This window comes from Rattus rattus, chromosome 4 (assembly GCF_011064425.1).
Source record: "Rattus rattus isolate New Zealand chromosome 4, Rrattus_CSIRO_v1, whole genome shotgun sequence".
Lineage (NCBI taxonomy): Eukaryota > Metazoa > Chordata > Mammalia > Rodentia > Muridae > Rattus > Rattus rattus.
The window spans coordinates 155,123,166-155,147,068 of NC_046157.1; the positions used below are offsets into that span (position 1 = coordinate 155,123,166).

Here is a 23,903-nt window from a genome sequence, read left to right on the forward strand (position 1 = left end):
AGCCTCAATTAAATGTTGTCTGATATAAGAGTTGGCTTGGTCATAGTGTCTCTAAACGGCAATGGAAACCTTAACTAAGACACACAGCAAGCACTTTACCCACACTGAGTCCTCCTAAGGCTCTGGGGATTATTTTAAGGAACCATTCCTTTGTCATCACAGAAACGTTAGTGAATTTCATAAACCCTTTCCCCAGGAATAGAAAACACACACAGCCACACCATCACTATGCAAACACGGTGCCTGTGATTAGGGAGTGCTGACATATTTTAGAGCCCCGAGTTGAAAAGAGTTAACACTACCTCCTATAATCAACAGTTGGAGGGCCAAGGAGAACTTTGCCCAAAGTCACACAGTTTGTTACAAGGCCAAGATGAGAAGAGACATTTTCACACGGTCAGGAAAAGAAATCAAACTCATGACTGTCAAGCATTTCTGCCAAAAAAATTAGGAGGATTGCTAGACTCAGGAAAGTTTGTCTAGCTTGGCCAAATAGATTTTGTTTTTCAACAGATGAAGTAAACCAGACTCAGAATTGTTTCCTCTCATATGGGTCATGGAATCCTGCTAGCTGGAAGGGATGTCCTCTGATAGGATGATCGGAGGATGCACGATTAAGTGAAGAAACTAAATTTAAAACAGAACATGCTAAGGGCCTGTTTTTAAATGACTGCTTTAAATGTACCATTGTTCCTTTCTTGAATTGTATGTGTGTGTCATGTGTGCACATGTCTGTGTATGTGTGTGCATGTGTGTGCATGTGTGTGTACTTATGTATATACATCTGTGTGTGTGTCTGTGTGTTTGTATGGCTCTGTGTCTGTGTGTATGTCTGTATAGGTATGTATGTCTGTGTGTGTGTGTGTATGTGTGTGTGTGTGTGTATGTGTATATGTGTCTGTGTGTCTTGGCATTTGTGTGCGTGCGTGCATGTGTGTGTGTGTTATGGGCAAAGTAGGATGGGTATGAGGTGAGGGATTTACATATATTTGTCTACATTTCCCTTGATGAGGAAAACCTTTAAGAATTGAGCTTACGAGACAGCAAGATTCATTTCCATCCTGACTCAATCACAAAAGGACTAGAGAAAGAAGCTGTACTCAAGGATTAAAAAGCTAGCAAGATGTAACAGACTGGATCTGAAGTATGGAACCTGGAATTTTCCAGACATCATTATATTCACCAGGATTTCAGAGGGCATGGCTCTTTATTTAAGTACCTATATCTTTCAGTTATTAATGGATATGAGTCAGAATCCCACTTGACAACCATGTACACTTAAGGTGGTGTCATAGCTTCTTCATCCATTGAGATAAAAGGTTTTCTTTGGAAAAGCCTCGAACTGGTTCATGGCCAACAACAGGAGCATGGCAAGGTTTGTGGGTGGGTGGAGGGTGAGAGAGATCAGTTTTGGATGTTATACTGGGTGCTCACAGTATCTGATCTACAAAGGATTTCTGAACACGTGATCAAGACTGGTGACCTCATCATCTTGTCTTTATGTGAGAATAAGAAGGTATATCTTAGGACAAATAGTGGACTCAACAGAAAGCATGTGGGAGTTTCTAAGGCTTGGGACTCTAGGACCACTCCCCTATAGGACATTCCCTGTCTTTCATCTTCTACTTCTCTTTATTCCAGGCCTTGGATCCTTTTGGTTGCTTCTACTTCCTCCAGAGTTTCTCTGCTCTTCATCTGCCTGGCTATCCAACTGACTTTGGCAACTTCCCAGAACCTGGCTTCTTAAATCTGTAAATAAGCTTTATCCTGGGTTCAGGCAAGTATCCCAAAGACTGCCTGAGAGGGAGACATATAAGGCATTTTCAACATATATTTTAATCAACATGGTATCAACCATAAAATAAAATAAAGTCATAGTAAATAGAGGTTGAAAATAAATCTAATTTTCTTATCTACAAGAGCTCAAACAAGTCAAAAATCTGTGTCTCTGTGTACAAATCTCACCCCTCACCTACATCGGCTTCCCCTCAATATGAGTGAATATTGGATATTTGGTGATAAAATACCAAAGAGTTGACTTCCTGTCTTATCTAAAGTCAACATGGAGCAATGGTATCTTTTTTTTAAAAAAATTAATAACCTTTGCATATTTTATCTTTGCCCTTTAGGCAACCATATATCTCCCTGGCCAGAATGGATACAGCTGTCCTCTGTTCTGGAGTTGGTGGCAAGTTAGCAAACAATAATGGAGAAGAGACTACTGGGGCTTGTCCCAAATTCTTACTGAGACCTTCCTTTTCTGGATGCTATGAGCTCTCTGGCCTTCAAGGAGACCCAACTTCCACTTAAAAAGGAAAACTCTTCATTGATTTCTGCCATTTTAAAATTTTCTCCTTCCATAAAAATTGAGGCAGAGGCATCATCTTAGCCCTACTTCCTTCAGAGCTATTTGCCAAACTATAAGGTATCATTTTAGTTTATACATAAAACTACTTGGATGGACTTTTAACAGTCAAGGGCATAGAAAGGCATCAAGGACTGTGAACTCCATCCAACGACAGAGTAACTGTGGCAGCATAGATTTGGTATCTACTATATTATTGTCTGTGGCTGGTCCTAGAAAATTTGAGAGCCCAGAGCACGGGATTCTGTCTCAGAGCCCAGTTCTCCCTCTTGATTTCACAGACTATTGAGACTCGGTGATAGCTATTCAACTGTGCTGTCAAATAACATAGACATTGTGTAAGTGGACTAGCACGGTTACATCCCAAGGAATCTTTGATAATAAAACCATGAAGCAGACTGGATTTGACTTCCATCTGCAGGTGACCAATCTCTGATTTATAGACCCTTAGGCTGTGAGGATACACTGATAAGATTCCCATTCAACATCTTTTCTATTTTAAATATTTTATTGATTTCTTTCTCGTGACAAAAGTGAGATAGAATCTTTGCAAAACTTTATAGAAAAAGCGTACAAAATATTATCAGACATATCAATTAGTACTTTAGGGAGTCCATCAAAGCTGTCCTCACTTTAGGCTTTGATATGCTCTGAGCTTCTATCAGAGAAGAGAAATTTTCTGAATTGTGATGGGTTTTAAAGTGACAGGGTCTCATTCTTCAACCCAGATGACTCTCAGGCATCCGCCTCTCCATTGTTCCTGTTGTCACCATTGCTTACCAGTGCCCTTAACAGACAATATTAAAAGTCCTATTCTAGGAGGGTGAGTAGAGGTGACATGTAAACACAAACACATCTTGGACCTCATGTCGCTTTCATGCTTAACTCACTGCTGCTGTGTCTTCTTAAAATAACCAGATATTTCTGCTCTGTTACTGGAAAGAGACATACCTCATGAGATAAGAGAAGCAGGAGACTACAATAGAAATGAATGGACTGAATTAGATATAAAGAATAAGACGTTAGTTCATATTGTGGAAGTTATAAGCTGGACACAGGCACATTTTCAACCTCACATGCAGTCATATTTGTTCTGACGTCATTAACCCCAGGCAGCTGGAGGGATGCTGAGCTGACTGTGTGTGTGTGTGTGTGTGTGTGTGTGTGTGTGTGTGTGTGTATGTGTGTGTGTGTGTTGGCAGTGATCAAACCAAGGGCCTCTCACATACTCAGTAATCACTCCTGTCACTTACCTGTATACCAACTCAGTAGGGTTTTCAATGTTTGAAACGTAGTTTTCAAAACACATGTTAGCAAGGTTCACTAGGCTATCAATGAGACCATAATGCTTTGCCAACAAGAAGTCCTCAGCGAGAAGCTGTGCAACCTCTTAGGAACCTGGGACCAGACACATAACTCATCTACCTCTGGCTGATGGAAAGCAGATAATCGATGCAGATCCTGGTGTATAATAGACAACGGTACTGATTTTAATAGTACCACTGTGCTAATTCCAAATCCTCCTTGACTATTACTTCTCCATATCCGTTGTCAGCAACACCCTACTTGCTATATATGCTTTATGTGTGTAAAGGTAAGAAAACAGTTCTGCTGTAAATTACACCATCGGTGCATTCCAACTAGACTATACTCTAATTAATGCTAATTGGCGATGCTCAGATGTGATTTCAATAGGAGATAAAGCACCATTTACTTTGCAATTCCACTATAAGGAAATAGTGGTTTTTGTTTCTTTACTATAAATAGGAAAAAGATAATGTAGAGATCAACTATAACTTCAAACTTGTATTAGTTCTTTTTTTTTTAGTGGTAATAACAATGAATTTGATTGTAAATAAAAGGACAATCCAAATAGAATCATTTGAGTTATTTTATGTATACATGGAGATTAAATAGATAAATAAAATTTTAACTATGCTTTTTCATTTTGGGGTTTTTGTTTTGCTTTAATTAATTATTTTATTCATTTACATTTCAAATGCTGTCCCTCTTCCCAGTCTTCCCTCCATGATCCCCGACCCCATTCCCTATCCCTCCCTTCCCTTCGACTCTAAGAGGGTATTCCCCTACCCACTCACCCATTGCCACCTCACTCCTCTAGCATCTCTCTTCTCTGGAGCATCAACTTCCACAGAACCAAGCCCATCCCCCTCCCACTGAGGACAGACAAAGCAGTCCTCTGCTACTTAATGTAGTAGGGCCACAGACCAGCCATGTATGCTCTTTGGTTGGTGGCTTAGTCCTTGGGAGCTCTGAAGAGTCCAGTTAGTTGATCTTGTTGTTCTTCCTATGGGGTTGCAATCCCCTTCAACTCCTTCAGTCCTTCCCCTAACTCTTCTATATGGATCCCTGGGCTCAGTCCAATGGTCCTTTCCATGTGCTCTTTGTAAACAGTAAGTGTATCAATTATCCTGTCCAGCAGCTCTGTCTAGTATGTGTACCAAATATGGGTCTTTGGAGACCCATAGTCATAAAAATAATCAATTTTAAAACTCACCATTCAATCTGTTTACAAAATGTCAGTTAGCCCTGACAGACTAAGCTAGAAATGTCATTTTTTCTCTTATGTTTTAAAGCAAGAAACCTCGAAAGAGAAGGAGGAAGGACTTGGCTGCTTTGACTCTGGGAAGGCAGATAATTATCTCCAAAAGTTCCAGAGCTTTCTTTGTGGGAGTTTGAGTGAGAATGTCCTCAGGGGCTCAGACATTTGAATGCTTGGTCCTGAGTTAGTGGCTCTATTTGGAGAGGCTTAGGAGGTGTGGCATTGTTGGGAGGGCTTTGAGGTTTCAAACTCTCAGGACATTCCCAGCATGCTCTTGCTGTGTCCTGATTGTAGTTTAACCTGTGAGCACTCAGCTTGCTGCTCCAGTCACCATGACTGCAGCTATCTCACTTCCCTGTCATGATGGTGATGGATTTGATCCCTCTGGATACAAATCTATAAGCCCAAAATATACTCTTCCATCTATAGTAAGTCACCTTGGCTACAAGGCTGGCAACAGAAAAGTAACTAATGCAATGTCGTTAAACCTTCTGGTGGCAAAACAATCCAAAATTTCCATCCACACAGAGATCAGGATCTCCCAAACTTGCCTAGCAGGAAAGCCACATCCCCCCTCTCCCAAAAGTACACATTCCTGGAATAGCTAGCTCTCCAAGGTATTTCTAATAAGCTGTTCTAATGAGCCCACACATGTCCCAGCAGAGGCGGTTACTCTGCCCTCTTGCTAGAATCTCCCAGGGAACATTGAAAGCAACTGATGCCTGGGTCAACTGAACCATCATTTTTATGGTTGTCCCAGCTATGGGTCCGTTTTGAAATTTGCCCAAATGATATGGAGCAAGGGCTGAGATGTATCTTTGTCTCATTTCTCAGCATCATTGGTCTACAGGGACTAACAATTGGCATCCTAGAACCACGACCTACATTTGAACCTACATTGGACCTGTGTGTAGTTACAAGGCCAGCAAGGCTGTCCCAGTGAGCAGAAAGGCAACACATACCTTTCCACTGAGAAGACACAGTCTTTTCCTCCCCAGACCCTTATCCTTTGGTACCACCAACCATCAAGTAGGTAAAACTCTTCACAGAACTCGTTTTCTTAGTACACTCTGCCATCGAACGCTGACCAAGAAAGGAACAGAAAACGACCTGTTCCAAAGAGCATCTATGGAAACATGTTTACAATGTAAACTGCCCATATTCCACCAATGGCCCATGTCTGTCCCAGGTCCCATAGTGAAAGACAGTCGGTCAGAATGACTACTATGCACACCTGTGGGTTCGTTTAGACAGTTTTCTTTAATTAACGATGAAGACACTACAATTCTAAGTACCAGACAGAATTGGGAGTAAAAGAATTGAACACAAGCATGACACTATAAAGAAAGCTTGGAAGAGTGAAACACTTCTAAAGGAAAAAAAATTATAAACCTGGCCTGGTACCCATTACATATATACATCATACGTTATCCACATATATACAGTAAATGTTTTGGTAGCAACATAGACCATGTGTCGGTCTTTTGTACACAGATGAAGTAGCACCGTCGATAGCACCACCATCTTCAGATGATAAACCAAACTACACACAGCAAATGGAAAGATAGATGGGATTCGTTTGGCCCACCCTGTAGCCAAGAGGTATAAGGAAAGTAACTACATAAGAAAGATTATTCTGAAAACTATATTCGTAGGCCAGTGGCAAAGTTCTAAAATGGACTAAAAAAAAAAAATGCTAGCACTACAGATGTATATGCAAACAGACACATTTTCCTGGGTAGTGAATTTGTTCTACGGTATGGCATAATGGTTAGTGCTGGAAAAAGGGACAGCGTGGACAGAGAGAGGTTTACATAGCAGGCAAATGGCAAAGGGATAACACACCCATCTCTTGGTGTAGACATCCCAAAGGCCAAGCCATTACGGATAAGCTATGGAAGGGAGATAACGCCTTACCCAAGTCATATGCTTAAAAACCATATTCGCTAATTATAGGTTCCTTAATTAAGAGTAGGGCCAAACACCTCTCAGTCTCCTTCCAGTATCTATTTGGTGCTCTAGTTTTCAATAGTGAGTGATAGATACCCAACACATTGGCTGCACCATACTCTCTGCAGGCATGTGGAAGAGACTAATGGACAGAGCGCTTATAGAACCTTCACAATCTCAGGCTTGACTCAGGGATGGCCAGAGGCCCAGTGTTTAACATTTGGTTCTACTAACTCTAGGGAAGGCTGTCTTTGCTCTCCACAGCTAAGCCCAACAGCTCAGCATGTAAGTCTTTTTGTTACTATTGACAAAGTTGTGCCTACTCACACATCTGGAAAAACAACCTGTTTCCTTCAAGATTTTCAGCAGTCTGTGTGTGAGTAAAGCATCACTCCCTGCTAACATCTATCTTGTCATGACAGCGCTAACCCTCCTGTCCTGTCACTACGAAGAAACTATTTCTTATTTGGTTCCCCGAGTTGTCCTCCATATGCCTTCCACAAATCCTTTTCTCCCAATGTCAGTTTCCTGGTATAGGACCTCTTTGTATGACCATCTCATTTACAGAGCTCAGCCAAGACAGCATGAGGTAAATGTGGGATTATTCTCACCCCTAACCACAGCACTTCAGAACTGTACTATCCCTCATGACTCTTACTGTCATCCTATGGTGAGCCATCTTCCCCTGTCTTTGAGTCACCCGTTTTAAAGGTGTTTCCACATACATGGTATATTGCTTTAGGATGTTCCACTGAATCAAATAGGGTTTCCACACTCTACAATATTGTTTCTTATAGCACAGTAAAATTGTTTCTTAACACTTTATCTCCCATATAAATGAGAGCTAGAAGACAAACGCTAAGGAAAGACAGGATAAAGCTCTCTACTTCTGGCTAGATGATTCTCGAGTAGATATACTGTTGTAGTCCGTAAATTAGTCAAGAGTGTCCCTGACCTTTGAAAGTTAGCAAGAAATAACCACACATGTAGCATCAGTACTGATTTGCCATTATTGACCCAGACGGTTGATCATTAATGGAGTCCCCTCATTTCCAGCTGGTTCTAGGGCTATACTTTTGCCCAAAAGAAAGGTATCATCATAGCCAAGGGAAATACTTGTTATTTTCACAAAGGAGAATTAAAAAAAAAAAAGAAACCCTGTCTTAACAAGTCTTTAAGAAAGAATGCTGTGAAAGGTTGGTCTCGAAAAGAAAAAGCCGCTAACTTCCAGATTAGCCAGAAGCCACTAGAAGCCCCATGAATATAAACCCTTGGTTGGCCTGCAATACTTGGAAATAGATAAAGGCCAACCCCCCTTTAATAGGAATTGAACACAAGAACTTAGCAGCTGATGTGCTTAAAGTAAACCCTTCAAGGAACCAGGGCATGAGATTTCAGCCTGGGTACCAGCAACTTCCAGTTCTAAGTCAGCCAAGCTTGATGCCTTCATCAACCCCAGCTCAGGTAAAGTCTAGAAGAAGCTGACTAAGAATGTCTACCTTTACACTACTGACTCGATACAAAGCAAGAGCTAGAGAAACCAGGTGACGATTGTCCAGTCTGTTCGTCTGTTCTCACCCCAAATGTCAATAACCCCACATGCAGGGGTACGTTAGTCAAAGCCTAGGCTCCTTGAGAAACCTTAGCCAGCTTTGCAGGCAAATGTTTGGGGCTGACATTGTTCACTGGTCTCTCTTCAGTAACTCAGTAATCCTTGAGGGAAGAGAGCGAGTAGGCTTGCCTTCTTCTTACCTTAGCAAGAATCTGAGTCAGAATACTTAAAAAAAAATTAAAAAAAAATCACTTCGACAACGAGAGTCTTTTCTCACACATTTGTAAAAGACCAACTTCCACTTCCTATTTTCAAAGCCAGTGGGGTTTTCTACTGACAGCAAATGATGTCATTCGGCGAGTTCCTTGAAAACAATGAGTTCTTATGACTAGAGACCTATTTACCTTAGAAATTGATGAGCATGCAAATGATTAGGATCTGCAACACTGAACATTGTACATCTGGTTGACTGAACACTAACCCGAGCTTCAGCAGTTGGGGGTCTGTTTATCTCTTTGAATAGAGCCAGGGGTCCCCAACCAGTTGTTCAGGGCAACTGGGCACTGCGGTGCCTTCCTTCCAACCCTTGCTCCTTCCTTGTAGCCCCACCCAGGTGGCTCAACCCTTCCCAGAAGTAGAGTGTTGCTCCTCCCTGCAGCAGGACTGAGTTCCCAGGGACTCAGAGGGAGCCTGATCGCTGAATCGATCCACTGTCATGTCAGGGAGTTTTGATGGCAAGACGACTTACAATTCAGGAGGAAACGTCTTCAGGTGCAGTCGTTGCCATTGATATTTGATGAAGTGAAAAGTTCCAAGACTCATAGACCTTCCAAACAAGGGAAGGATGACCATTTTCACTCCTAACTAGATGTTTCAATGGCAGGTCACTAAGTTTTTATGTGCTCTCTGTAAACTGTGTTTTATTAGCTAACCACTAAAAGGCCAGCAAACACCAGGGCAAATGGGCCAATTGCATTCATTTCAAACACACATAACACGGAAAGTTCCCAGAACACACGAGATAGGTGTCTTAGGGAACAGAACACAGAGCCCTGGTCATGACTCAAAAAAAAAAAAAAGAAAAAAGAAAAAAATCTGGAATTTTAATTTCCAGTTAGCAAGAATGCACTTGTCTTTTGAGCCTTCTCAAGGCGATATATGAAATGAAACGTGATATGTACACAGAAAAAAAAATAAAAGGATGAGGGTGGGGGAAAAGGCTTATAGAAGTGGGGGTGGGGAGGGACCAACAGTGTCTAGTTTATTATGAACAGAAAGACATTTTCAGAATTTATAAACACCCACATTCTTCATTCCAAAGAGAGATTTTTGACTTGAAGGGATCGCTCATGTCTCTCTCTACAGTATTTACAATGGAAGTCTGTGGCTTCCTCTCTTTGTTGAACTTTGCTTCCATTCAACTTCCAATTCTAAGCCGACACTTGAAAACACCCCAGTAGAATACATCCTCCTTCCGTTTGGAAAAAAAAATTACAAAACTAAGCTTAATTCTTAAAAGGAACTCAGCTCGACATCAAGTTTATATTACAAGAGACAGCATCAGCAAGTACAACTATACAGTCCAGAACCTTCTATGGCACTATGATTCATATTATATTATTTTTCTGAATTAGAATCTTAAAACAAGGATCATCTCCTAGTCTACTCTTTTTAGCCTTGTTTTAAGTATTCTTCCCACTCTTTAAAACAAAACATTGAATACCTCAGTTCCACATTCCAAAAGAAAAAAAAAATGTGCTGTGAGGAAAGTTACATTTTCATTAAAAAATTACATATATAAATCAAGACCTATGTTAAATATTTAATACTCTCTCCACCCAACGCGAACAGTTCCATATGAAATAATTTACAGCGGCGTGTCATGGAACACGGTTTCAGAGTAGAGGAACCGTATGCTTGTAAATTTGACGAGAGTAAACCCATCCTCTTTCGGCGTGGCAGGGAGCACACCGGCTCTTCGTGGCCAGCTGTCCTTAAAGTTCAAGATGAAGTTTATGCACACTCATTGTTCCGGTGTCACAGTGCTTTCTTGTTGCTTGGCACAATAAAGAACGTGCAGTTCAGTCAATGAACTCCTGAGGATTGTACAAAGTAAACAAACTGTAAGGGATGCATCGTACCATCTACTGAGGAGGAAGACGTGAGGTCCTGGTTGTGAATCGTGAAAGAGTTCGAGTCTGGGTACCCATGAGTTAAAAAGGAGGATTGCTGAGGTCATTTAGGTCTTCATTCTGGGGAGGAAATGGAAAAAATAAAAATGAAACGTCACCACAGGCATCTGGAAGTGTGTATTCAGTCACAATGTGGGGAGCTGGCCCCTTTCAGAAGACAGGTTGTATGAGATCGACTAATATTATTAGGCACAAATGGTACCTACATAAAGTCAACCCACTATATTTAACTTTTCTTTCGAAATACAAGTGTTTATAGCCATCACAAAACTAAACTCCGTCAATACTAAAACAGCAAACATATCAACATGACCCATGCACTTCAGAGTTTTTGGCAACCAATGAACACAAAATTCATTGGGGTTTTGATTGAAGCAAAAATGTATGTTCTGGTTCTCAATTGAAATATTAGAAAACACAAGGAACAGTTAGAGCCTACACTCGAGCTTTTAATTAAGGTGCCATAGAAATTTATTTAGGGGACACTATTGCCTTTCTTCTCTGTAATTTAACAAAGCTGGCCACAACAGGCATTACCTGTATTTCTCCTTTAGAAAGGGGACCCTTTATGAACCCCTGAAAGCATCTCCTGCTCTCGAGTTTTACATCGGACGGTCCCTTCAGAAGCACCTATTCTTCATGCACCAAGAACTTAATCTATACATATCAATAAACTGTTGCAAGCAGTCCACAGTGCAGTCGATTAACATAAATACTGAAGGAGTAAATGGCTACATCTAATGACATGGGGTAAGCAAAGTTGCATCCTGCTGGTCTGCCTCCTAGCAGTTCCCGAAAGGCAGGCAAGTTTCATTCATAAATTGATAGGCTGTGAAACAAACAGGTGAATTTCACAACAGGTGCGCGGGGAAAGTTCTAGATGCACAAGGGAGGGGAGAGTGCTTTTAGCTGAGAACATTAAGTAAGTACCTCACTGACACATTTGGCTGCGTTCAGAAGAAAAGGGGTAATCTGGGGATGTGGAAACAGGGATTGTCACCCCAGTGTTTGTACAAGGCTTGCCACATATAGCAGGCACATTCATAAATGTGAACCGAACAAAGGGCGGGCATGCCACGGACTTGCTATTAAAGACGCAATAGAACAGGACAGAACAGGATGGTAAGAGACCAGCAATGGGCAGGCCATAAAAAGGATGCAGTTTTGTAGCACTGCCGAAGACCTTAAGGGACAGACAGAGTTAAATATACAGATCTAGGCTAGATACCTGGTGAAAACTCAATGGCCAGCCCAGGAGGTCTTTATCTAATTACAAGGATAACAAAGGCAATGGTTTGAGATAAGATCGAGCAGAGTGAGATACCGGAGGGCAGAGGTTTCTAAAACTCACAGGCATAAATGCTGACCAACACAACTTGTTTTTCTGTTCACCTTAGTTTTATGTTTGAGACAGGGGTCTTGTTATGTGGTCCAGGATGTCTTTGAACTCACGATCCTCCTGCCTCAACCTTTCCAGTGCTGGGACTATAGGAGGTGTGTGCCAACAAGCCTGGTCTCTATCTCCCTTTGAAGGGGATTGATTGAAACTCTGATTCATTCGCATTTACCATTTACATAAGGGATTTCAGATAAGTCAAAGCTTATCATTTACTTCCAAGGTTTTCCTGAACTCTTATCAGAATTCCAAGAGTCACCCAGACAGAGCTTTAAAGCTCTGGTGCTAAACTTATTAAAGGACCCATGACTGTCAAAAATATCACGCCCAGGGGGTAGGGGGATGAAGGGCATACAGCTTGTTTTCCATTTTATGTCTGGCTCTCCTCCAGAAGGACTGAACAAACAGCTTAGATTGGGAACAAACTGTACCCAGGGTTATCATCACACATGTCAAACTGCATGGGTGTACGGGGCAGAGACTAGGGGACCCTTGAGGGGAGGCAAAAATTTGACCTTGCTGTGTGCTTAAATTGCTTTGCCCCCATCAGGTGCAACCCTTGTAATTTAAACAACAACAACAACAACAAAAACCATACCCCTTCATCAAATACCTTCCTTCCAAAGTCTTAATGTACTACTTTAAAAAGAGTTTCATATAAATCTTTATCCGACATCTACCTCAGCCACAGGTCTCACCTGTTGGTATCACCAACTCAGGAACTTACGAAAGAGGGAGAGCTGGGGGTGAGGTGGGGAGGAGGGGACAGAAGGCTACAGAGGAAGGGTGAAGTTCATACCTGTTTGTTCAATGGCATGAACCTCGGCTGCGCATAGAGGCCAGCTACTGGGTAATGACACAGATTATTTTGACAGACAGCCCTCAGTGAGAGCTCTCCTTCTCCCTGGCCCTTGTGGAGGCAGCAAACACATTGCAAGCACGAAGTTTGCATGCAGGGTTTGTGGACCACCTTCCCAAGTTCCCATTTCTCCGAAACTGTCTTCCCAAGCTCAGTCATAGTCTTTCCCATGGTCTCTATAGCAGTCGCTCTTAGCTCTTGGAGGGCACACTTGATCTTTGGAGACAGCCAAAACGCTTTCAGAGCCAAATATGGTGAAGAAAGGGGCTGAATGAGAGGCCCTGATGGTTCCCAGTGACCTATTATCTAAAGCCAGAGAGCGCCAAGACTGAAGGAAGCTACAAAGACTTAGTTCATCCCCGCGCATCAGGGAAACTACAGACTCCACGGACGGACCTCTCAGAGGATTTACGGGATTCTGTTCGTCTTCCCACATCCTTATCACTACACTCTTGCAGTCTAATCAGACTGAGCCTGCGGCATCCAATGCAGAGGAAGAAGGGGAAAGCTCTAGGGCCACATAAGTTTCGTAATTTAGGAATATGTTTGAAGAACAACAACAGAAAAAGATAACCATACTAGGCTCTCCCATATGTTCAATTCAATAACTATCTTAGACCAACGCAAATGCAATGGCAGATACCATAAAAAGCAATAACAAGGATGGCACAGCCATATGTACACACAATGTACTTGATACACACAGCCTCGGCCAGCAGATCCCAATCACCGGTACCAAATGTGGCCACGCTAATCTCCAAACATAAGAGTTCACTGGTTCTACACAGAGGCTGAATGCACAAGTGAAACGCATCTCCTTAGCAGAAAAAGCTGTGCAAATACCCAGCAGTAATGTTCTGTCATGCATTCTCTCCAGTTACATCACCAGGGAATAACTTCTGAACCCAGAAATGTGATGCACCTGTCATTGAGACTGAGTAGCAGGAAATTACACTTCGCCAAAACCTTCATCACCCCATTGATCTCTAACGCACCCTTCTTCTGCGAGTGTCTTTTCGTAAGGTAAAACCCACCTGATCCTGCTGCCAGAAAATGGAAAAATGTCATTTCTAAAGCATTATCAAATGAGTCAGCCCTTGAGCAGTGGCACTTGAGTAGGAGGGGTTCGTACATTACAGCATGCAGAAAGAAAGGACATCTTCGGGAACTGGACCCCCTTTAACTATGCCTACCAGAGCTGAAGAACAAATACAGCTTCTGCCCCCTTTTCTGTTGCTTTGACCTACTGAGCATTTTTTGACCCTGAAAGTTGAAAAACAATACACAGGCTAAAACAGAAGTACAATGGAAAAGCCTGGTCCTTTCTAGCAACCAACTTGGCTTATTTACTATCTTTAGCTTACATGTTTTAAAACTTGTTGCCAGTTAGTGAAATCAAAGAGCAGCATAGTGTCTGACTGGGGTTACTAGTCTGGAGTCTTAGGAAACAAGAGTAAACTACGGTTCTGAAATGTGGCTAAAATGTAACCCTTCCTCCTATAATGACATTAATAAAAAAAAAAAGGACCGAGGGACTGAGTTTCCTTCCATGGAGGTCTCTGTTTGAAACCTCTCTGTGGATTTAGCAAGGCAATTTCCTATCAATTAAATTCCTCTACTCAGAGAAATTCATCATCATTTGGGAATGTTGCCAAGTAGAAAGACGTTTGGTTCTTTTGGATATACAAGGTCCTAGGTTCAATCAAAAATAGTGTCAAAACAGCATATTAGTATTTTATTTAAACCTAAGGCTATGTTTAGATATAATATAGAACATTATAAAATATGGAAGATCTACAGAAGGAATAAAACATTGTTTATAGTGCCCAGCACCCATGGGGTAACTGTTAAATCATTTGTCCTAATTTCATGAAGGCTTTGAGATTTTGTAATTCTGCACTCATTTTTAAGTGTCTTTTAAAAAGAGAAACCTAACATTCAAATCATACTTCCATGCCTCAAAACATGCGAAGGAGAGCCATGTGGAACTATTAGCCCATTTTAAAAGTCATTCTCATCCCATCCTTTCTCCCGTGTTCCTAATTCACTGTTTATAGTTGAAATGTGGGGTGAGCAGCTGCTGTCCTGGTTTTGGTCCCTCAACTGGGAAATAAGAGAGAAGAAGCAGAGTCTGAGAGTTCAAACATTGTCATCTGGGCACTGGTTTGGGCTCCAAGATGGGAGCTGTGATGCCCGTGGTAGCAACATCCAGTATCTTCTTCCATCAGTTCCCAACTTTGTATTTTTAAGACAGCGTCTCTCACTGAATTGGAAGCTCTCCGAGTCAGCAATATTAGCAGCCCAGCAAGCCTCGGGGATCCTCTTGTCTCCACCTCCCAGCTCGAGGATTACCTGTACGCACCACCACACCCAGGTTTTTAAAGTGGGCACCGGGGACTGAACAGATGCTCAGGACTGCAGAGCAAGCCCTTTAGAGGAGACATCTCCTGGTCTGCAGGCCTATCATTCTCTTATTTCAAACAATTACATCCAAGTTCCTGCCACAGTCATTCATTCCTCCGGCTTCCTCCCTGCTGCTGCTGCAGCCGTAGTAGTAACTCCTAGTGTGACTGATTCAGAACTCACATCTTCTGGAACGTTGATATAGTAACACAGCATCTACAACATACCCCATTAGAACTCTTTTTTTTTTTTTTAAAGCATTCCTCTGTCTAGTAAATGAGCCCACCAAATTAAAGGCTAACGAACCCAAATACACCAGTTGCAAATGGTACTGCAGTTCCGGCAGCAGAACAGGTATTCCTTAATTATAACACTTGTTACTACTACAACGAGATGAGGGCATCGACGCGCCACTCTACGCGATAGACTGGAAACACTAATAGGATCCTGTGACTGACAGCCAGCACTCTGACGAGCATCTGAGAACCAAACGGCACTCTGGCAAGCCATCTCTGCCAGCCCTGCTAACCATCCACGTAAGAAAAAAGAAAGCTATATCCGGCCAGAGAAGTCCAAAAGTTTAGTGCACAGGAGAATCTGTTTGGGCTTTAGGAGGTGCAGGTAGGAAGGATTAAGGCAAGGCAAAGCTTTGGAAGCAGGTAAAAGTAGATGGTGAGAAAGAACTGTCTACTCTAAAGCCTTCCGGTAATGACACCAAATCAACAGAAAGTAGACTGAAGGTTAGAGGTAAGGACCGAGGTAGTGCTCCTTGATGTTGGAAAATGGAAAGGCATTTAAGCTCAGGAAAGAAAACTTTTCAAACTGGTCAAGGCTGAGCTGGCAAGTCTGGGCTCTGTGATCTTAAATGGCAAAGGGTAACCAAGCAGGCCAAACCAATGTTTTAATGGAGCTGCTTAAATACCACTCGTGCCTGCTGCCAGTCACATGGGGAGAGGCAAGCTGGTGAAAATAACAAGGTTGCTGGCCAGACCTTGACGGGCACAGAGTTGCCAGGGAGAAAATCCAGGATGGAGTGCCAACATGTGAGAGGCCATCTCGCTCCAATTCCTCCTTTGTCGCCAAAATAGACCTGGCAGGCCTGGTGACTTCAGGAGACCACCAACGAAGAAAGGCAAGCTTTATTAAAAGGAAATATCAAGGTCTACCAAGGAGGCCATGGAGCCATTTGGTTCTTCTGTGGCCTGCTGGATTGAGTGTTGCCCTCACGGTGGGTTCTTCTTCCCCAGCTTCCATGAGGCTCTGGAAACGTCTCAAAACGATTAAGGATGAGAAGTGAAATTTAAACAGAGATGTTCACTACTCAGTAAGGAAAGGTTTGGTGTCAATAAAACATTTAAATAAAACTCAAAAATATTTTAAACTGAGGTTAGAGAGATGGCTCAGGGGTTAAGGACACTGGGTGCTCTCCCAGGGGGACCCAGTTTTAGTTCTAGCACTCATATGGCAATTCAAGCCATCTGAAACTCCAATTCCAAGGTACCGATCACCCTCTTTTGGCTCCTGTAGGCACCAGGAATGCATATAGAGCACATACATGCAGGTAAAACACTCAGAAACATAAACTAAAAGTAATTAAAAATATTTTAAAAGTTACTTTTAAAGTCATTTTGCATTCCTTTAATAAATTAAGAGGTAGCACAATAATAAAGCGAATGGTACCAAAGGCATAATAGTGTTCCTAGAAATAGGTAAATCAAAATGCCTTCAATGTTTCCATCAACAGCATATGTTACCATAATTAATCATCTTTGTCAACCTGACCAATCTAGAATGGCCAAGGAGGCAAGCCTCTGCCCATGTTACTGAGGAACTAACTGAGGTAGACAGAGCCAGCCTAAATGTGTACCTGAATCCAGAAGTGAATGAAAACAATAAAGTAAGCTTAGCAACAGTATCTGTCCCTCTCTGTCTCCTGACTGAGGATGTCACATGACCAGCTGCCTATTGTTCCTGTTGCCAGAACTTCCCCACCATGATATACTGTATCCCTGAATCGCTACCCTAAAAAAACTGTCCCAGCCTTAAGCTGCTTTTGTCACAGCAATAAAATAAGTAATATATATATCCACATATATGACAGAATCAAAGCAGGAAGACTTAGAAAAATTCCTCTACGGCACACGACGTACTGTAAGTGTCATGGGGCAGGTTATTTCAACAGCATTATTCTCTCTTACAAGAAGAACATTCTAGTTAGTTCTGAGGTTTATATTGTAACATCGTGTCACTTTTGGGGTTGGGGTTTTATTTCGTTTATAATGGTCAGAAATACAGGACACAGAGTTTATAAGTCTGGCTTGGATACAAACCAGTGGACTTAAATTCCATCATGGCTCCCTTTACAATGTATAGAAGAGAGAGCAAAAGGTGTTTGCATCACTGTTTATGTAACGGGACAAAAGGGAAGGACTCAAACCTTTCTTTGCTCTTAAACACTAAATAAGTTTCTCATGCATGCTCTGTCCCTGGAGTCTGATTTCTCCAAGAAAGCAAACCCCTGACTGTGCATGGGAGGAAGTGTCCGGATACCCAGTTGCTTCACTCCCATCATCAGATTTTCCATAACAACGTGTGAACAGGACCCAGAACAGACATTCACACAGAAAGCCATGGATCTGCAGGGAACTGAAGCAACAATCGTTACCACAACTGACATCACTTTTGGCAGCTGGAGAACTAGGAAAACCTGTGTTTAATCTATTTCCTGATTGCTACAAATCTGAGTCCCCGGTATTATGGTTGTGGTTGACTTTATGGAAGATCTTGGTAATGCAAGAAATGGCTATGGAACCAAGCAAGAAACTTTTAAAGGAACCACCTGTAGGTGGTTTAAACAGGTCTGCAAGAGGACAATGTCACTCCCAACAGTTCCTGGAAGTTCAACGTCAGGAAAAAAACTTTCTTTCCCCACTAAATACATCTAACTAACACGTCCAGGAAACCCTCACGCCAAATCACAAGGAAAAAGTTTGTCTGTTTGACCTGTCTTGTATTTTAAGGAGTCTGTGGGGTGGGAAGGAACATTTTGTAGTGATTTTGATCTTTGTTTGAAATTAAAGTGAGCTGTTCAAAAAAAAAAAGTCCAACTAATAAAAGAATACTTTCTTTTTGAAACTAATTGAAAATACCTAAGAATGTGGCATTATTTCCAAATGCATTAAACCCCACACTAATCTCACTGATCTCAACTTAAGAACTCTTAAGCAAATACAACTTACAAAAGTTTTTGGGCATGAGGCTAAATTATAAACAAAAAAGTGAATCACTCTTTGGCCTTTTGTCTAAGATCAAATGTAAAAGGGAGAATAAAGAATTTTAGAAAACTATGCACCTAGCTTCGATTACACAAGTCCAAAACAAAAACTTAATGGAATGGGTTGCGTTAAAGATGAACTACAGGTATCCCTCACAACAAAGCAGTAATGTGTGCTTTCATTCAGTGTTCTAGCTTCATTTCTATTACTACGATAAAACATCAACAACAAACAACTTTCGGGAAAAAGAGCTATAGCCCATTATTGAGACGTGAAGGCAGGCTCTTGAAGCAAGTCATATTACGTCCACAGAAAGAAACAGAGGCATGCATCCTTGTTTGTCTGCTTGCTTGCTTGTTCTCAGCTAGCTTTCTCCTTTTTCATACTGTTTAGGACCTCCTGCCTAGGGAATGGTACTGCCCACAATGGGGTGGGTCCTCTGGTATCAATTAACAATCTAGACAATAAGCAGAGATATGGCCACAGGCCAATGGGATCTAGAGCATTCTTTATTAAGACTTTCTTCCCAAGTGACTCTTAGTTGTGTCAAGTTGACAGTGGATTGCCACTGCTCCAGTGACACATAAGTAATCTATATGGGAATGCATCCTAAAATGTATTTTGCAAAGAGTCACTTTGAGAATGGAAATCAAGCCATCATATAGCTTCGATGCCTTTTAATAACTGATCATTTTGTCTAACTCCAAAGCTATTCACAAATTAGATTGTGAATGGAAACTAAGACAACTTCTGTTGCTTCCTCTCTAGTTGTTCTGTGCCCTATACCTTCAGGCAAGTTACTCACTCTCTTGAAGTTTGATATTTCCATCTACAACACAGAAAACAATAACCACTGCATAGGGTTATCATGGCGATCTATTGAGGTGATACGTGAAATTCTCTTATTATGCATGCCATGGAAGTCCTTGATCTGTGATTCTTTTGTAACTGCTCTCACTAAGAACTAGAAATCCTTGGCACTCAGATTTCCTCCTGATAACTGAAAATATGCTAGCTGAGAGGAGCTTATGGAATTGGATGCACAAATGGGTCCACAGACTACAGTCCAGCCACAGAGCAGAGCTGAAGGCAGATCTGGGATGCATTAGGAAGAGAGATGCAGTTACATTGGAGAGGTGATGGCACAGGAAGTATCAGACACAACAGGGAAAGATGGTAATGGGGAAGCTCCACTATGCCCTGTGGTATGATTTTATACAAGCACAGGGCACAGCAGGAGTTAAAATAGCAAGACAGTACCACTCATCTGAGGTCTCCAACAAAGGACATCTACAGAAACACCACCCAATGTCCCCTTCTGCTACTTGAAAAATTAGAAGATGGAAGCCCTTGCGCTTTCTAAGTCTGATAATGAAAATTTTCCCAAAGAAACTACACGAGCAAGCTAGTTGGCTGTTCACTTGGGTGTTTTTTCTGTTTCTAGTTTCTGAAGTGTGTTTATCGTTGTGGGGGAGGAACTGGGTGGCTTAGGTTTCTAAATTCCTTCCTCCAATCTCTCATCTGAACAGACTGAAGAGGACAGTGACCTGACCAGTCAGGGCTGACTGAGCAACTTGAAAAGCCAAAGTCGATGCCAGATGCAATCAAGTCTAACCATTAGCAGCTGGAAGAGTTGGGGGGAATTTTTGAAAGATAATCTGAACGAGTTGATAATGCGTACATGGCTGCCTGCAACTCTCAGGCCTTTGAAGAAGACACCCGTGTGGATTCCTGACTAACTGCAAACAGTTCTTTATTGTCTCACACAAAGGAGCAAAATTCTCTCTACGGCCAAAGAGAGTGACCTTTCACCCCCTGACCCCAGAGGCCCTGTGCATTTCCTTTCATCTTTCAATCTCACTCCCACTTGGCTCTAGAGACAACCCCCAACCCGTGCGCATGTGCGCACATGCGCTCAAGTGCTTGCATATGTAGGCCAGAGATCAACGTTGTGTCATTATTTGTTCACCATCTGCACCTTGTATTTTTGAGACAGATCTCTCTATGGCTTGAGATTCACCAAGTGTGCTAAGCCGACTGCTTGGAGAGTGCCCTGGATCTTTTTGTCTCTACCTTCCCAGCACTGGCAGGCTAAGTGCGAGATCCAAGTTTAGAACTTTTACACTGGCTGTGCAGCTTGAACTTAGGTTCTGATGCTTGCACAGGTAAGCGCCTTCCAGACCTAGTTATTTCCCAGGCCCTTGTTCTTTCTAACTTGGAAAGGTTCATGGCTTGGGAGTTACCTGGTTACATTTGAAGCTGGACCCCATTGCAGTGGTGAGCTGATGCTCTGGCTGAGCCAAAAGATCCCTGAGGACCATTGGGGTCAATTCTTGATAAGTAGACACTCTTAATCAGGGAATTGCTATAGAGCAATATCACTGTATTAGCCACTGTTATGGTTTGAATAGGAAATGTACTCCATGAGCTCGTGTATTTGAACATTTGATCTCAAAGTAGTGACACTGTGTTGGAAGGTTATAGAATCTTAGGAAGTAAAGCCTATCTAGAAGAAGTGAGTCAATGGGAGAGGAGCCTTGGAGGTTTTAGTCTGACTCCATTTCTGTCTGACACTCTCTACTTCCTGACTACTGATACTCTGACTACTGACACAATGTAACCAGGCACTCGCTCTGACTACTGACACAATGTAACCTGTCACCCACTCTGACTACCTACGGACACAATGTAACCTGTCACCCACTCTGACTACCCGCACAATGTAACCAGCTACCCATTCCTGTCCACGGCCTCAATCAGGAGCCACTTCTGCTACCACACCTTCATTATGATGGACCAAGGAGTCCTCAATCAGATTAAATTCTTCTTCCCTTCAATTATTTCATTCAGCTGTTCTGCCATAGTGATCAGATGAATAACTACTATGCAGTCACCCCCTCTGTTTTGTGACCTTAGGTAGAACTGAGACAGCAACCATGAGGAACTCATAGTAACAAGGCAGAGGAATGTGGTCATCTTCCAGAACCCTTATGTCTACACAAGGGACATCTGTAACTTCAGTTCAAAAATGCACTTGAGGCTGATATCACCTCTTTGTGATAGCTACCTTCTTGTCTTCAAGCCTTTTGCTCAAATTCCAGACTAAATGTCTCAGATAGGGTTGATGGGAAAAATTCTACCTCATGGGGGATATTTGGTAATGTCCACAGATAATTCTGGTTGTCTTCACTGAAATAGGGTACAGTTAGGTGGAGTGTTATTAATTTCTCATAGTTAGAGCACACACCTATTGCTAAAGATCTCACCATAGATAGAACAGTCAACTGCCACCAAGAACTATCTGGCTTCAAAATGTCAACGCTGCCTGAGAAATTCTGCTCTGGGACTGCTACCTCCAACTGAAAAGTGAGAGGTTCCAAATGTGGCTTATCCACCAACTTCTTCTGGAATTTGCCAAGCCCTCAGCAAGAGCATGAGGCAAGAAGTTCTTGTCTTGACACTTCCTACTCTGAGGACTTCCTACATTTAGAGCCTGCCAATGCTATGCCTCTTTAAAGTCCCAAAACGTCCCTCCACATATCCAGACTCTTCAAAATTGCTATGCCTGCTTGCACCTTAGCTTGTACCATGACCTGTTTCCTCAATAACTTGTTGTTGTTGTTGTTGTTGTTAGAAGACAGCTAGCTAATCCAATCAGTCTAAATCTGTGAGTCTCTTCTCTTCCTCCAGAGAAACTTTCTGATGCAAGAACATAGCGAAGCACTAACTCCATAGCAGAGGTCTACGAAGTCTGGGGAAGAAGAGTAGGATGAGGTAGTGCTCTACCTATCCTGATGGACAGCCCACAAGGAGATTCACTTAGCTCTCCCAAGTCTGTCTTCCCTCAGCTTAACCTGCATCATTCCAATCTTGAACAGGGCCTCCGTTTGCTTCCACAATTTAATAAAGCAAAGAAAATACGTAACCCGTTCCCATGGTCACTTGCAAGTGCAGGGAGATGACATGAGGAAGTATGGGGACAAAGGAGCATTTTATTTACATCACTTGTGAGTACCTGCTCCATGTTTTGTCCCCAAATGTCTAGGAATAGAAAACAAAATGATGAATTGGATTCCCACTGTCCTGAATCAAGTTGACTTTTTAGACTCAATGCCTTTCTAACCTCAGTCTCAGAGAGGACACATCTAAATCAGTATGCTGTTTCCTAGACGTTTTCCCCCCCGCAGGTCATGAAACAAGTATCCTCCTCAGAAGGGGGCATCACTGCTAAAAACAAAAAGCCAAAGACAAACAAGTCAACAACAATGTAAGACCAAGACCTGCACTCCCGTCATTCTTTCTAACACAGATCTGCCTGGGGAGGCAACTTCGTGTCTGTTATCTTTAAGTTTTTCTTAAAGGAAAATAAGAAAAGGGGATATGGCTGAGTAGGGTTGAGGGAGCATTACTGATGAGACTATGAAGTATTCAAAATTCTAAACACACACACAAGCACATACATGCATACACATACACACACATTCATACACACACTAGCACTCACACACATACACTCACACATAGACACACTCACACACTCATACATTCATGCACACACACACACACACACACACACATACACAGTCACACAAAAAGATGAACACAGAATAAGTTAATCCATAGATAATTAAACAGGAAGCTATTTAGGCTGATCCCTAAGGTAATAACAAAAATGATACACCCTCCTAATACAGGGTGCCTTTCTAACATGTGATCCCACAAGCAAATTTTCTTTCCAGACTGTAACCCAGGATGCTGACAAAAATGTCACACAATTTTACCTTAGTATCAAACATTGATGGTTTGGATTGTCACTAACAGGCTCTTCTGAACTTTGCTTAAAAAACAAAAATTCACCAAAATTTATCCGAAGACCATGCCTCTAGGGGAACCAGCCTTCCTGGTCATGTGGTCTCTTGGTGCTTTTCTTCCATAAAGACAGAAGGAAGAGGGTGATTGGGTCACTCTCTATGGTAAGCCTGATTCTTGGGAGATGATCCTTACCTTCCCATCTCTCCTCACTCTCCCCTGCCACTCTTTCCTACTAGCAATACCCTTAAGGTACCTTCTCCATAGCTTCTGGGATCTCCCAAGATTTTCCAGTAAATAGGATCCCCTTCCCAAAGGCTCCCACATAGAGGAACCAGAATGGCTCCAAATTGGCTCTTTCCTCCCTGGAAGGCAGTCAGTACTAACTTGAGGGCCCTGTGACCTTAGTGTACAGACCGAGACCCTTCCTCATGGCCTTTCCTCTCTGCCGTTGACCGGTTAGTGAATTACTCGCACTATCCTCAGGGAGAGAGCCAAGAGATAAAAGGAAAACTCAAGGAAAATTCAACTTTGTATTT

The 23,903-nt window shown here is 42.1% G+C and overlaps 1 protein-coding gene across 1 annotated transcript in view; it reads right to left on the bottom strand.

Moving 5' to 3' along the window:
• Window positions 1–6,173: 6,173 nt before the first annotated feature.
• Irs1 (insulin receptor substrate 1) overlaps window positions 6,174–23,903 on the bottom strand; it is a 55,273-nt gene continuing 37,543 nt past the window's right edge. Inside the window, exon 2 of the mRNA XM_032901457.1 lies at window positions 6,174–10,682. The gene's annotated coding sequence lies outside the window, so the exon portion shown is untranslated. The remainder of the gene's footprint in view (window positions 10,683–23,903) is intronic.